The 16,432-nt window shown below is 40.9% G+C and overlaps 1 protein-coding gene across 1 annotated transcript in view; it reads left to right on the top strand.

Annotated features, from left to right (window-relative positions):
• The first annotated feature begins 544 nt into the window (after positions 1-544).
• gigyf2 (GRB10 interacting GYF protein 2) overlaps positions 545-16,432 on the top strand; it is a 173,146-nt gene continuing 157,258 nt past the window's right edge. Inside the window, exon 1 of the mRNA XM_043702938.1 lies at positions 545-912. The gene's annotated coding sequence lies outside the window, so the exon portion shown is untranslated. The remainder of the gene's footprint in view (positions 913-16,432) is intronic.

The following is a 16,432-nucleotide window of genomic DNA, read 5'->3' as shown; positions in this document are numbered from 1 at the left end:
CCTGCAGTCCTCACTTTCGCCATGTGTTTAAGAGACTTGAACTTAATTCTGATTTGGAGATGCCGGTGTTGGACTGGGGTGTACAAAGTTAAAAATCACACAACACCAGGTTATAGTCCAACAGGTTTAATTGGAAGCACACTAGCTTTCGGAGCGACGCTCCTTCATCACCTGGCACTTGGCAGCTTTGTGTCTGATGATTGTAACCGATTGTGCCTCTGCAGCATTGATCTTCAGAGCTATGAGTTAAGGTGTACCAAATGGAAACACCCAGCTCAAGGAATTGTTTGCTCTTTATCTAGTGCGGATGAAAGGATGCTACCGACATGCAAAGCAATACGAGAAATTGCTGGAGAAACTCAGCATGAACGTTAACTCTGCTTTCTCTCCGCAGATGCTGCCAGAGTTTGTCCAGCAATTTCAGGAAATTGGTGGAGAAACTCAGCTTGATCGCATGCCCTCTCCGCAGACGCTGCCAGGGTTTTGTCCAGCAACTTGCGTTTTTGTTGCTGGACGTCCCAGCACCGGTTGAAATCCCCCGTGTTTTAGTTTTGGACGGAAATAATACGATTTTTGGTTCGATTTGGAAATTACTAAAACGCAACGAGGTGGCGTGTACACTTGGAGGCAAAGAAAGAAAGAGAGGGGGCGACGCATTCAGGCGAAGATTGATCCTTTGAACAAAGTGATCGAGTCCCCGAATGAATGAATGAATGAATGAAATGTAGCTGTCGCTTGTTGTTGGAGCTGCTGCCGCCTGGGCGCACGCGCAGAAGGGCACGCCGCGGGTGCTTTGCATCCGGGAACGTGGAACTGGTGCCCGGGTCACGTGACGCCTATTATTCCGCCATCTTGTCACCGAGGAGAGTAGGAACGCTGAGAGAAAACCTTTCCTGTTCGCGGTCCGTGCAGGTAAGGGAGTGAGCACCAACGGCCCGGACAGCCCGTTGGAGGGCAGTGGGAAGTAGGGGGTTCGCGGACTGCGGTCCCGGATTAGGGACCCGACCTCTCGCTCTCTATTCACCACCACACAAGGGCAGGCCAGGCGGCCCCTGTCCTCACGAGCCGGTCACAGGCCGTGCCGGAGGGGAGAGGACAGCGGCACATGGCGTAGCCCCTGCTGCTGAGCTCGCCCTCTTTCTCGAGGCCAGCCGCATCAAACAGCTTTACTTCCCTGGGGAAGCTGTTTTCTCTTCTTTCTTTCTTTCTTTCTTTCTCTTTCCTCCGCCTTCTTCCTCCTCTCTCTTCTCTTCTCGCCTCGCCCCCCCCCCAACAATTCAGAGTTAGTCAATCAGCGGCCTCTTGAAGCAGGCTTTAGGAAGGGTAGGTGTTTGGGGCTGCCAGACTGTTTTGGTAATGCAGCGCTGTCTCTTTCTCTCGCTCTCTACTTATACCCTTCGTAATCAAGAAGGTGCAGCCCCTGCCTGGGTTAAACTTCAGCTGCCGTCTGGATTACAACAACGATCAGGGCTAATCATATTAACTGTTAGGGAAAACTTCCCTAACAGTTCACACCTGCAGCAGTGAAAGTGCGGATTTTAAGAATGACCTTTTCTATCTTTTTAAATTCTGAATGTACTTGAAACGACGGTGACTTGCTGTCGTCTGGGAACACTGATTCACTTATCTATGTTTTTAAAACATCAGACTTTTCGTATGGCTTTAATATCCGTATGGAACATGGAGAAATGGCATTCATGTTTTTGAAGTCTGATTTCTTGATGTCAAATGTATTCTGTTTCACTTATTGAATGCTGAATTCAATGCAATACTCCAGATCTAGTTTGCACTCATGTAGTAATATGATGACTGTTACATTTTTGTGTTAAACGTTTTGATTTGTAATGATGTCACAATTGTTACCAGTCACCAGATTAGTGTCTGCACTGATGTAATAGCAATTCCAAGGTGCTTGTTTAAACCACTTCTGCATGTTGGTTAAAATCGTTTATTACAGGTTCTTGGTTTGGGGTGTGACATTGTCTTTTGGTATGTTATTCTTCCTTCTGACAATAATGTATGATGTTAGTTATGTAGGTGTTTATTGTCTGCATTTTGGATGTTTTGAAGTATCTGATTTATAGCACAATTTCTGTATCCAGGAAAAAAAATCACACATTAAACAGTTTCATTTGCTTTCAGTTGCAAAGTCGTTTGATTTATTTGAGGTGTTACAAGTGCATACTTCTGAGTTTTTGCAGTCATGCTTGTCTCAATATGTAGAGCATTGTAATTTTAACTTTATTGCAGTAAATGTTTTCATCAAATTTATTGGCAGTTCTTTTAAGTTACTTTACTTCAAAAATAATTGGAGAGTAGTTACCTTGAGACTCTACTTTTTTCAAAGTTTGTTTCGTTATTGTTAGACTTTTTTCTAAATTAATCAAATCAATTTCTCTCTGCCACTGCAATATATTGGTTAAAAATGATGCAACATTTTGCATAAAACTTGATAAAGGAGAACTTTTTTAAAACCAGGTTATTTTACTAATGTGTTGCAGTTTCATGTTACTGATCTTTGTTTTCCTGAAGGCAGCCTAAGAAGTCCTTTTATAAACAGTACCTGACTCTTTGCAGAAGTTTTATTTGAAATTCTGAATGGGGTGGTGAGCAGCAAAGTTAATTCATGATGTTACTGGAATAGAATTGTCCAGTTTCAGAGACTAGGTGCTGAATACATTCTCTGATGTGCCCTTTTATACCTCTAAAACATGTAATGAGCAAATTTGGAATGTCTGTATACATCCTTGTAAAATTTTATTTTTTGTTAAAGAGAAAGAATGACATTTGCACAGTGCTTCATCACCACCTTAGAACATTATGAAGTATGTTGTACCTGATGAATTGCTTTTTGAGCATAGTCATTGTTGCATCAGTGAAATAACTTTGAAGGCATCTTCAATCCTTTGCTGCTTTTAAGTATAGTCGCAGTTTCCCTAACATCACCCAATTGAAGTCCTTCATACTTGGAAAATTTCTACTTCCTGAGTGCTTGCTTAAGTTTAAATATTGGATTTTTTTTATTAGTAGGCAAGTCTTAAGTTTTAAATTATACTGCTCATTATTAAACCTAATTTGAGCAGCAAAATTAAAGTAGTGAAAGATTTGAAATAATTATCATTTCTTAATAGAAATAACATTTGGAGCACTTGTACCTATTTTAAGCTCCAAGTTTAACTAAAATGCTTCATATCTAATTGAAAACCTTGCATATGGCAGAATATGCATTCAGTATGGAGGGATGGCACATTTTAAAACTTTTTACTGCTGCACATTTAGTCACTGTTCTCTCGTTGTGTCGCCATAGTCTTACCAGACCATAGAGGCTGCTCTCTCATGAGAGGGAGAAGCGACTGGTGGTGACTTAACCTGGTGGCCACCAAACCTCAGGCAAGGGAAGAGGTTGAGATGGAGACCCCTTCGTGGCAACCTCAAACCGGTGATGGGAATTGAACCCGTGCTGTTGACATCACACTCAGTAAACCAATGATCCAGCCAATTGAGCTAAACCAATTCAGCAAAGCACCATGCTTTTGCTGCCAACAAGTTCAGAAGAAATCAACCATAATAAAAAGGCTTTTGTTTCCCATTGCTATTTCTGCATCTGTGTGATATGTTGCCACTGGTAATATAAGTGCATGATGTATAAATAAGCTGCCTTAATTGTAACTAATAACTTCATATTTTTCTTGAAAGTCACTTCATTTACTGTTCCTTTTGAGGTCTATCTATATCCATCTGCTTTTTCCTTATTTTGAAAGCAGCTTGTGTTTTTATGGCACTTATCTAATAAAACATCTCAATGTTTACCGGTGTGTTTATAAATCACAATTTAATCTGGAGGTGCATAAAGCAATATTAGGGGCAGATGATGAAAGCTTGGCCAAATAGGTATGTTGTAAGTAGTAAGCAGCTCACTAAGGGCAGGTCCTCTAGTAATTTTTCCACTGCTGTGGTTTTGCATTTTGTTCATTTAGTTCTTGTCGGAGTCTTCCATTTTCAGTATTAAATTATCTGCCATTATTTTGTTTTTACTTGATGTGCATCCTTCTAATTTTCAGTTATCCTGTTCCAAGTTCTCATGCCTCAACCTTGTTGCATTTTTCTTGATGTCCAGTATCTTACCTTTTTCCTCCATTGAGAATGTCTTCACTGCTGTGTCTCCAACTGAGCCACTGCATTCTTATCCAAAACCCATATCTCTCAACGTTCCACTATCTACTTTTGTCAATTTTATATTTCAGCTTTGTGTAACAATTCTTTCCAAATCACAGTTTTGATCAGTTTTTGGTAATTATGCTGCTGAATCCTATACTTAGCAGTTCTTTGTATTTGCAGAATGTTTTTTCCCATTGATATTCCCACTCCGGTTCAATTTCAGTAAATACATAAACCAAATATAGTTGGGACAATAAGTGGGGTAAGGCTTTCTACTGGCATAGTAACAAAGATTGTGATGTTGAGGGTCATTTGAGTACTGTGGTCAGGCCAGAAACCTGATTGGAAGGATTAATCAAGGAATTGTGAGATGACCCTGGAGTTAGTAGATTCTTTTGACAACAAAGGTAAATTGATGAATGGGTGTAGTTTGCCACATTAGGAATGAATTGATGGTGGATTTGAAGTTTTGGCAAGTGGGATGGGGGCGATGTGGGGAATGTAAAACCTGAGGAGAGGGAGCAGTTAACAAAACCAGCTAATCAGGAATCCAAGAAAAGGATTTTGGTCATCCGTTTGCAAATACTTAAAGATACATGGGTGAATCTCATGGATAAGCATTCTGAGAAATCAGAATGGAAGACAAGCTAGAGTAGAAAGAAAGTTAAAGTTAGGGCTCGGATAGGGCAGTGACGATCTTTTGAGGGGTGTTGAGCTCTGAGAAGTGGGAGCGACAACAGACCAGATAATCTCACTTTTCGTGATTAAGAAATGTCCATGAGATTCTTGCACTTGTTGCTGCAGCTGGGTTTCTTGGCTGAATCGTTTACCTGGTCTTCACTTCAGGCAACACTGGCATGCATTGTGTTTACTCTTGGAGAATATAAATTTAAATCTACCCTTGAACTATATGCAGCCTTCTCCGGGTATGGGCTTGAATTAATTATATTACTCATTTTTAAACTATTCATTCTTGGGGTTAGGGTGACCCCCATCAAGCCAGCATTTGATGCCAATCTCTAGTATCCTTTGAGAAGATGGTGGTGAGGTTCTACCTTGAACCACTAGGTATGTCATAGCACTGTTCAGGTGAGTCCAGGAATTTGACCCAGCAGCAATGAAGGAGGGTAATATACCTCCAACTCCAGATCATGTGTGACTTGGGGAGCCTACAAATGATCCCAGTGGTTTGTTCATCTAGTTGGTAGAGGTCACTAGTTTGGAATCTTATTTTTAAAGCAGTAGTTTTAATATGAAGAGAAAATGAGGTCTGCAGATGCTGGAGATCAGAGATGGAAATGTGTTGCTGGAGAAGCGCAGCAGGTCAGGCAGCATCTAGGGAACAGGAGAATCGACGTTTCAGGCATTAGCCCTTCTTCAGGAATGAGGAAAGTTGGTCCAGCAGGCTAAGATAAAAGATAGGGAGGAGGGACTTGGGGGAGGGGCGTCGGAAATGTGATAGGTGGAAAAAGGTCAAGGTGAGAGGGAACAGGAGAATTGACGTTTCGGGCATTAGCCCTTCAGTAGTTTTAATATGGCTAGTCCATTTTATGTCAGTGGTAACTTCCAGAATGTTAGTGGTCTGGAATTCTGGTAAATGTCATAAGATAATTAAGTTATTAGACAGATATTTTCTCAACACCTACAAAATAAATGTTACTTGTAACTGATTAGCTCACGCCTGTATGCTGCCTTGGTTTTATTGCATGCGGGAGTGGACTCCTTCAGTATCTGAGGAGTCATAAATAGTATTGAACACTGCAATCATCAGCAAACATCCCCACTTCTGACCAAATGATGGAGAGAAAATTGGTAAAACAGCTGTAGATGGTTGGGTTTTGAGCCGCATCCTGATTGCCACAGTAGGAAATGTCTTGATACAGGTATATGGCTTCCAGAAACCACAATAATCTTCCTTTGTGCTGGGACATAACAAGTGGGGTATTCCCCTCGATTTCCAATAACTTCAGTTTTACTGAATATCTTGATGCCATACCGTTAAATGCTTCCCTGATGATGTGGATAATTGTTCTGACCTAAAAGGTAAAGAGAAAATTCCTGAGTTTCGGACCTTATGCAGTGATTGAACAATTATGATGATAGTGCTCAAGAGGCCAGAATTAGTGGTCAATGTAGGTCAGTACCAGATTTAGTGAATATATGGATGCAGGCAATGAAGCTTTCTGTTTCATGTTTACAGATGCTTGAATGTGACTAGTCAACCAAGTATATTGAAATAACCAACTCATGAATTAGCAAATGTGTGGATTTGGTAGCAGAAGTTCTGAGGTAGAAGTGAAGTTGGACTATGTTATAAGAGGTAGAAATCTGACCACATTTGTGTCAGGCTTATGATGTCAGTCTTGCTGATAGCCTGCTTCAGCCTCAAACATTTTGGCATTGACAAAAACAAATGGCTTAGGTTTACCCAATGCTAATTTTAGGAAATTTCTTCTCCTCCAGTAATAGAGTTGGATAAGCCATCTGATTTAATAACAGTAAAGCATTGGGTGATGCTGATGAAGTGGAGCTGCAAATAATGTTACATGTGAAAATCAAGGTCATATTTTAAAATATGTAATTGAGGGGGAGTGTGGAGGTGTTAACAGGAGGGGCCAAGAATAGATCGGTGGGTTATTAGACAATAGTGTAGGAGTGGGATGAGAAGCCACTGCTGGTGAGACTTTGACTGTATTTAAGTAAGAATGAAACACAGTGAACTGAGTTTTCTGAAGAAGGGCCTGTGCCCGAAACGTCGAATCTCTTGTTCCCTGGATGCTGCCTGACCTGCTGTGCTGTTCCAGCAATAAAGTTTGAACTGAGTCTCAACCAGCTGGATAGCAATCACTGGGTATTGAAAAATGTTGTCAAAATAGAATTATAAGCATGGAAACAAACTCTTTGGTCCAACTCATCTGTGCAGACCTGATATCCCAATCTGGCCTAGTTCTATTTGCCAGCATTTGGTCCATCTCCCTCCTAAACCATTCCTATTCATATGCCCATTCAGGTGTCTTTTAAATGTTGTAATTCAACCTGCTTCCATTACTTTGGCAGTTCATTCTGTACACACACCACCTTTTGTATAAAAACATGACTCCTCAGTTCCTGTTTTAAATCTTTCTCCTCTCACCTTAAACCTATGTCCTCACCCTATCCATGACATTCATGATTACAATATCAGAAGTGAGAATCTAGTTTTGATCCATCTGCAGTCTTTGACCGTTGTCTATGCTGTAGTACTCTATTATGTCTCAGCTGCTGGCTAGTTGGATGAGATAACATGCACCTTGTTCTGCCTATCTTATTGTAGTCAGAGCATCGTTTGCATTGCTTCCAATTCTGTTTTAAATTAGATTAGATTAGATTACTTACAGTGTGGAAACAGGCCCTTCGGCCCAACAAGTCCACACCGCCCTGCCGAAGCGAAACCCACCTATACCCCTAAATTTACCCCTTACCTAACACTACGGGCATTTTAGCATGGCCAATTCACCTAACCTGCACATCTTTGGACTGTGGGAGGAAACCGGAGCACCCGGAGGAAACCCACGCAGACACGGGGAGAATGTGCAAACTCCACACAGTCAGTCGCCTGAGGCGGGAATTGAACCCGGGTCTCCTGGCGCTGTGAGGCAGCAGTGCTAACCACTGTGCCACCGTGCTGCCCCAATTCCTTCGCAACTTGCTCCTCACCCCCCCACAGATTTATCTATGATCTCCTAAGGCAAGTAGGGATAGAGCAACAAATGCTGGCTTTGTCTGTGATGCCTAAATGGTGTGAAAGAATAAATAAGCAGCTCAGTGTTACTGAAGTAGCAATGCGAGAAAGTGGGTTTCATCAATGAAATGAGTTATGGGTATTTAGGAAAAATGGGGAGAGATAAGAGTTCAGAGCTGGGTAAGTTGAGACCCAGTGAACTAATGAAAAAAAGTTGTAGAGACATTGAGAATTTGGATTTAATTGCTTGTCATAACAGTCATGAGCTATTGCACTTATTGTTGGAGCTAATCATGAAGATGATGGACAAGAAGTTTAAGAACATGAATTTAGTCACCAGCATTCTTTTCATCAGGGTGTTCCTCAAAACCTAACACTTGAACAGACCTTTTGACCATATGTCTTAATGTCTCCTCCTTTGACATGGTGTTATGAACAGACAAGAAATAAAAACTGAGAAACAGCTGAATACATTTTTACATCGTGCAAAAGTGGTGTATGAGTGGAATTTTTGTCTGCGCGCACATAGTTTATGGTAATGGCTTCTCTCTCCTTATCTTTTGACTCCTCTAAAGATGTTATCCACTGTACCCTTACAGCTATGTCGACCTCTTCAAAACAAATGCATCTGACACCAAGCAGTATCTTTCTGCTATCGTTGCATTGCCTGTATACAGCACAAAGTACTAGATTAGGCAGTTTTCTGCAGCTAATCTTTCAAAAGATGGTATCTATTTCCTTTTAGCCTATTCCCCAAGCTGTTCCCCTGGACTATTTGTCACCTCTGCATTCATTTCTAGTTCAAGGTTGACCAGCCCATTCCCCACTCTACCAATGTATCACCTTTGTCTTTCCTGACCTACATTTTTTTGTTGACTTGCTTCAATTTAACATTTAAATTTTTATCTCCATGCTTATTCCTTCATGTTCTTGACTCTCCATTTCTGTTACTCCTCATTAGCCCTACATATCGCAAATGTTTTGCAGTGCAGAAAGAGGCCATTTGGCTTATTTTGTATGCATTGGATATTAAAAATGAATATAGTTTTCTAATGCTAATCTCCTGTTCTTTTTCTATATCTTTATGGAATCAAATTCCCTTATCCCACCAGACGTCTTCACTCTGTCAGGTTTTTCTTATTCTCTCTCCCTAATTTTTGGTCACCATTGCTTCAGTCATCCAGGCCACGTCATATTCAACTTCCTCTGTCAACCATGGCTCAATTGGTGGTGCATTCATCTCTGAATTGGAAGATTCTAGGTTCATGGCTCCAGGACTTTTGCACTAAGATTAAGACTGATATTCCAGTGCAGTACTAAAGGAATGCTGTATAGTTGGAGATCCTGTATTTCAGATGAGAGGTCAAACTACAGCTCATCTGCTTGAGTGATGTAAGAGGTCATGGCACTATTTTGAAGAAGAGCAGGGTGTTAACCCTGACCTTGACCAACATTTACCTCTAAATCATCGCCTCAAGCAGCAGATTATCTGGTCATTGCATTACTGTTTTTGGGATTTTCCTATGTTCTGCATTTCCCAGAGTATAGTAATGTCAGCACTTCACAATTAGTTAACTCGTAACAGAAGAAACTCAATTATCAGAATAACACAGCCGGGGAGTATTTCGTTTGGATAATCGAATGCCGGATAATACAGTTTACCCAAGCATCGGGACCTTGCAGTCTTGTTCGGATAATCCGAAATTCAGATAGTTAATGTTTGGACAATCAAGGTTCCTTTGTATAAGGTGCTTTTCAGACTTGAGTGTGAAAAACACTTTATTAATAAATGCAAGACTTTTTAAAAAAAAAAATCTCCACTGTTCTGCCCCCTTTGCTTTTTAAAAAAACTTCTTGAAAACCTACCCTTCAACTATGGTTTAGTGATGTACTTTAGAATGTACTTGTTTATACTTAGAAACATGATTGTGTTTTATGTTGGTTTCCATAGAAATGTTAATTGAAATGTGGTGCAAGTGGCATGATCTTGGGTTTAAACATTATTGTCACTTGTAGCTAGATTTTTCATGCACTTCTGAGCTTTAATCTTTTGAAGTGCACTGTTTCAAATTAATCTGTAAATTAAGTAACCATAGGCAACTTTTTATTTAATATGATACAAGTTATGTCTGATGATAGATGAGTTTATAGCAGTTGGGTATACTGGTAGAGATCACTAGGTAAAAACAATGACTGCAGATGCTGGAAACCAGATTCTGGATTAGAGTGGTGCTAGAAAAGTACAGCAGTTCAGACAGCATCCAAGGAGCAGGAAAATCGACGTTTCGGGCAAAAGCCCTTCATCAGGGATACAGGCAGAGTGCGTGAAGGACCTGTATTCCTGATGAAGGGCTAATCCAGAATCTGGTTTCCAGCATCTGCAGTCATTGTTTTTACCTGGTAGAGATCACTGCTTGTTATTATATAAATGTTATTAATTTGTAATTGCACACAACTCATGATGTACTTTTGCCAGAGCTTCTAGTGTTCAATATAACCTTATACTGGGTTACTTCTCATAAATAAGCAATTATTCAGATTAATGTTATTTCAATAGCAAATTCTTTTTTACCTAAACTGATCCTTCAAATATTAATTCATGAAAATAATTCAATGCTAAGTAAGGGGATAACAGAATAGATTTAAAAAAGTCTAAGAGGCATATTTTAAGGAACGTGTTAAGTGGAGAATGGGAGGTAGAGGTGCAAGGTGTAGGGAGCAAACTCTAGAACTTCGGTTCAGACAGCTGAAGTCACTGTCACTAATAGTATAATGATTAAATTAGCGATGTTCCAGAGACCAGAATCAGATGAACACCAATACTTTCCAATCTTGTAAGTCTGCAAGAGGTCAGACAAGGCCATGGTGGAGAGGTTTGAAAACAATGAGAAGTTGGAGCTCAAAACTTGCTTGACCAGCAGCTGATGTAGGTCAGTGAGCAAGACTTAATGCAAGTTAGAACATGAAGTCATCCAAAACTCTGTTTACGTTTACGGAGATAGATATAGGAGATCAGCCAGGAGTACATTGTAATATTGAATTTTTGAGGTAATAAAGGCAGGAATAAGTGATTTAGCAGACAAATTGATAAGGGGCAAAATCAGGTGATGTGATGGAAATGGAAGCAGATAGTCTTAATAATGGTATGGTATATGGCCTGACGCTCATCTTTGATTCAGATGTAATGCAAAAAATTATGAATTGTCTGGTTTCTGAACTTGATTAAGTATTTTTCTATACATTTCCATCTCAATGAGGGAAGAGGCACTGCCTGATCTGGTCTGGGAAATGTACAGGGTTAAATAGAAGGGGAACCTTTTAGGGAGCAGTTATGGTACTTTGTATTATTTAGATTTTCTGTTGAAAAAGACAAGGAGAAATTGACGAAAGTATTTAACTGCAGGAGAGTTGAGACTTGATTTGTCCTAGGCAATTTGGAATTAACAGCAGGCAAAACTGTAACAGAACAGTGGGCTGTTTGAAGAAATGTTTCAGGTTCAGTTGAAATACTTTACCACAAGGAGGAAAAGGTTGGGAGACCAAAATCCCAGTCTCCATGGTTGATGACGACACTGAGAATAAAACAAAATTGTAAAAGAGGTATACTATACATATCAGATTGATAATACAAGTCAGACCGAGGCTGAATATTGAAAATTCAGTGGGGCAGTGAAAAGGAAATAAAAAAAAAACAATATTAGAAGGAACTGAAGATTCATGGAAAGAAGGTTCTAAAAGTCCTCCATCAGCAAATAAATATGAAAAGGAAAATACGAGTGGGGTTGCTTTGGGATGAAGAAGGGATCTGCATATAGAAGCATCAGACATGTCTGAGGCACTAAAGTGATTGTTTTGTATTACATCGATAGCACCTTCATTGGTAAAGTTTTATATTGATAATTAAAATGTGTATCACCAGGTGTATGTGCATGATAGGCCACCAGCAAAGGGTGGGATGCATCTGACAAGGCCGAGGAAAAGGTGGTGAAAATTGCAGGAGCACCAACCATAATCATTAAGTATTAAGGAATGCCAGAGAACTGGAACATTGCAAATGTTCATACCTTTGTTCAAAAAAGGTAATAAATATGTCAGATGTGGCTGCTTTGCCGATGGTTTGCATTTAGATTACAGAAAACGAATTTTTTAATGTGTTTGCATTTTGGCAAACACATCCTAATATGAATGGAACATCTGCAATCTACATAATCCAGTATAAACAGCGTTCTCGTTCAGAGTGCACTTGTTATAGAGTCATAGAGATGTACAGCATGGAAACAGACACTTCGGTCCAACCTGTCCACTCCGACCAGATATCCCAAACCAATCTAGTCCCACCAGCCAGCACCTGGCCCATATCCCTCCAAACCCTTCCTATTCATATACCCATCCAAATGCCTCTTAAATGTTGCAATTGTACCAGCCTCCACCACTTCCTCTGGCAGCTCATTCCATACACATATCACCCTCTGTATGAAAAAGTTGCCCCTTAGGTCTCTTTTATATCTTTCCCCTCTCATCCTAAACCTATGCCCTCTAGTTCTGGACTCCCCGACCCCAGGGAAAAGGCAAAGTGTATAAGTCCTGCTAAGATTTGCTTCCCAAAGTGCAGCACCTCGCATTTATCTGAATTAAACTCCATCTGCCACTTCTCAGTCCATTGGCCCATCTGGTCCAGCTCCTGTTACTTGCCTTACTAAGGCAAAAATATCAATTGCTCCTGAAAATGAAGAGTTTTCGTCATTTTTATCCCCTACTGGTTCATGAGGTTACAGGAAAAATAACAGCACCTCAAACATTTAGAGGTTTCTGAAACTTTGAACAAATAATACTCTTCTTCTTGTGACTATGTGAAAGCCACAGTGGATTCTCCCATTGCTTAGATGGGTGAGATTTCAGCAAGAAGACCAATTGCTCACTATTGAGTGGTGTTGGGTTTATATAATAACCAAATCTTGATTTTCACATGCTATTGAAGTTACTGGAGGAGTGGATGAAGTCACTTGCTTTTATAGCCTGATCACTTCTGTTGGAACCTGACTATTCATCTGAAGTATGGGAATTGTTTGGTGACAGAGAGCTCTTGACTTGGATTGGTCATGTGTTTTTACCCCATGTACTGGAATTCAACTTTCAGGCTGCGATTTTCAGAATTATTTTGTATCTGAGTGTGGAGGACCCTGCCGGTTGGGTCCCCATATTCAACTAGCTGAAGTACCACCTTTTGTTGGCCTGAAATACACCACATATATCACATGTCCAGTCCAGTGAATCTTGAGTTCCGATGAGCAGGCTTACATTACCGAGTTTGCAGAACCTTGTAAGACTTTTTGTGTTCAAGGTTTTCTCCTGCCACTGGATTTGCATGTAAATATTAAGCAGAAAAGGTGGCACGTAGCTAGTTGCTTTCGATACTGCAAACCATGGAGAAATGATGTGAACCACTCCCTGGTAGACTTTAACCTCTGGGTCATTTCATCATCTGTCATTGTTCCTTTGAAAAGGATACTTGCAAGATAGCAGAAATGAGGGGATGGATTGTTGATAGTATCAATTGGATCTTGCAAGTTGTGCCCAGGGCCAGGTCGATCCAAAAGTTGACTTTTAGACCTATTGTAAGGCTCGGCAATTCTGAGACTGGGCTAATGCCATCAACATGCAGCTTGGTTGTCTTTGAATCTTGGAGTGTGCAGTTGTCAGCAAAGACTTTTTGTGTAAGTTTTGATCCCAGCTAATGGTAATACTGAACACTTCAGATCTCAGAATGAAACCTGGCTTGCTGGATCATGTATTTAATTTTTGCAGTTGCCTACTATAGTGGTCAATCACTGAAACCTTCATATGAGGCAGCAGATAACACATCACAAATTTAATACAAAAAAGAAAAAAACAAAAATGGTTTATATATCAGTTAGAAATAACAAATATTTAAATGCAGTTTCAACCTGTTTCCCAATGCTATCTTTCAGACTTTTGATCCCAGAGTATTATCACTCTTATAAAAGCAAAATATTTGTGGACGCTGCAAATCAGAAATAAAAACAAAAAATGCGGGACAAACTCAACATGGCTGACAGCATCTGTGGAGAGAGAAACTGAATTAACGCTTTAGGTCCAATGTAATCAGATCTGAAACCTGAATTTTGTATCTCTGTCAGATCTGGTGGAGGGCAGGGGTTGGGTTGATTGCGTCTATCGTGGGAAAGGGAAATCAGTGGTTGGATCAGGTCTGATGGTGGTGGTGGTGTTTGGGGTTTAGCAGCAAGATAGGGGGCTTTTGGGACAGGTCAGATTGAGAAAAGAACTGAGGCGATTTTTGCCCAGTTTTTGAGGCATGGAGGGGTAATGCAAGATGTCTCAGTGTATGAGATTTGTTTTATTAATTTCTTTGGAACACTCTCGAGTCTCTGATCTAAATGGAAACATTTGAATGGTTCCATGCATTGAGGAATTACCCAGTGGAAAATTCAATTTACTAGGCGATTCCATGGTGCCACCATGTGCATCTCCAATCTGTACTGACATGATGGCTGTCTGACCAGTGGGAAATCTGGTACGTTTTCTGAAACTGATGCACTTAGATCATTGTTGCAGAATTGCCCTCTGACCTTTTTAAAAAAACTTTCTCAGAGCTAGCCACTTTCATTTGCCTCTATTTTGAAATCAAAACCAAAACTATAATCTACATGTTTTATTTGATAGCTCATGGAGCCTTGCTTTGCCCCAAACTTGAAGTGGAGTGATGATCCGCAAGCAATAAAACCAATGGTCTCTCAAATGGGGAGAGATTACTGTACCTTTGTAAACTGCATACTGTAATTTAATGCATTTTGCCTCCCAGAATATTGTTTTTTTTTGTTTGAATATAGTATGTTTTATTTATTCGCGGGAATTGGGAGTTACTAGCTAGACCAGCATTTATTGAACATTAAGAAGATTGTGATGAGCTGGCTCCTTGAACTGCTGCAGTCCTTCGGGGTGGAGGGATACTCTATGCTATTAGGAAAGTATTTTTAAAGTTTTGACCTAATGGCTGTAAAAGAATGGTGATTATATTTCAAGTCAAGTGTATGCATCCATTGCCACCCAGTGCATGGGTTTGCTGTCTGAGGAGCACTGCTGAGTTACTGCAGTGTGTCAATTAGGTAGTATACACTGTATTTGTGGTGAAGAGAGTGAAAGTTGAAGACGATGGATGAGGTGCCAGTCCTGGATGGTATCAAGCTGCTTGAGTGTTGCTGGTGTTGCAGTTTTTCAGACAAGTGGAGAGGGTACCTTCACACTCCTTACTTGTCATGTAGGTGATTGGCAGGTGTTGCAGAGACAGAGAGTGAGTTATAGAGTCCGAGAGATGTGCAACATAGAAGCAGACCCTTCGGTCCAACTCGTCCAAGCCGACCAGATATCCCAACTCAATCTAGACCCACCTGCCAGTACCTGGCCAATATCCCTCCAAACCCTTCCTATTCATATACCCATCTAAATGCCTTTTAAATGTTGCAATTGTAATAGCCTCCACCACATCCTCTGGCAGCTCATTCCATACACATACCACCTCTGCGTGGAAAAAGTTGCCCCTTAGGTCTCTCTTATATCTTTCCCCTCTCACCCTAAACCTATGCCCTCTAGTTCTGGACTCCCCATCCCAGGGAAGAGACTTTGTCTATTTACACTATCCATGCCCTTCATGATTTTATAAACCTCTATAAGGTCACCCCACAGCCTCCGACACCCCAAAGAAAACTGCCCAAGCCTATTCAAACTCTCCGTACCCTGGCAAATCTTCCAACCCTGTCAACATCCTTGTAAATCTTTTCTGAGCCCTTTCAAGTTTCACAACATCTTTCCGATAAGAAGGAGACCAGAACCTTCAAGATGGTTGTGCCATCTTTCTAGACGTAGAGGTCGCGAGTTTAGAAGGTGCTGTTGAGGAGTTTTGGTAAATTTCTGCAGTGTACCTTTACAGCAGTTCAGACCTTTGCTATTGAGCATTGGGGACTGTACAAATGATCAAAGTTTGTGCGAAGATTTGTAGCTCGGGTGCTCGTTGTTGTGGTTCTGTTCGCCGAGCTGGAAGTTTTTGTTGCAAATGTTTCGTCCCCTGGCAAAGCGACATCATCAGTGCTTGGGAGCCTCCTGCGAAGCGCTTCTTTGATGTTTCCTCCGGTGTTTATAGTGGTCTGTCCCTGCCGCTTCCGGTTGAAGACAGGAAGGCAGCTAACAATCCGCATACATGAACATCAACTAGCCACGAAACGACACGACCAGCTATCCTTAGTAGCCACACACGCAGACAACAAGCAACATGAATTCGACTGAGACAACACTACTATCATAGGGCAAGCCAAACAGAGAACAGCCAGGGAATTCCTAGAGGCATAGCATTCATCCACAAACTCCATCAACAAACACATCGACCTGGACCCAATATACCAACCACTACAGCGGACAGCTGAAACTGACAACCGGAAGCGGCAGGGACAAGCCACTATAAACACCGGAGGAAACATCAAAGAAGCGCTTCGCAGCAGGCTCCCAAGCACTGATGATGTC

The sequence above is a fragment of the Chiloscyllium plagiosum genome, chromosome 13 (assembly GCF_004010195.1).
Source record: "Chiloscyllium plagiosum isolate BGI_BamShark_2017 chromosome 13, ASM401019v2, whole genome shotgun sequence".
Taxonomy (NCBI): Eukaryota; Metazoa; Chordata; class Chondrichthyes; order Orectolobiformes; family Hemiscylliidae; genus Chiloscyllium; species Chiloscyllium plagiosum.
The sequence above is the reverse complement of the archived record's forward strand: the minus strand, read 5'-3'. Positions and strand labels throughout refer to the sequence as shown.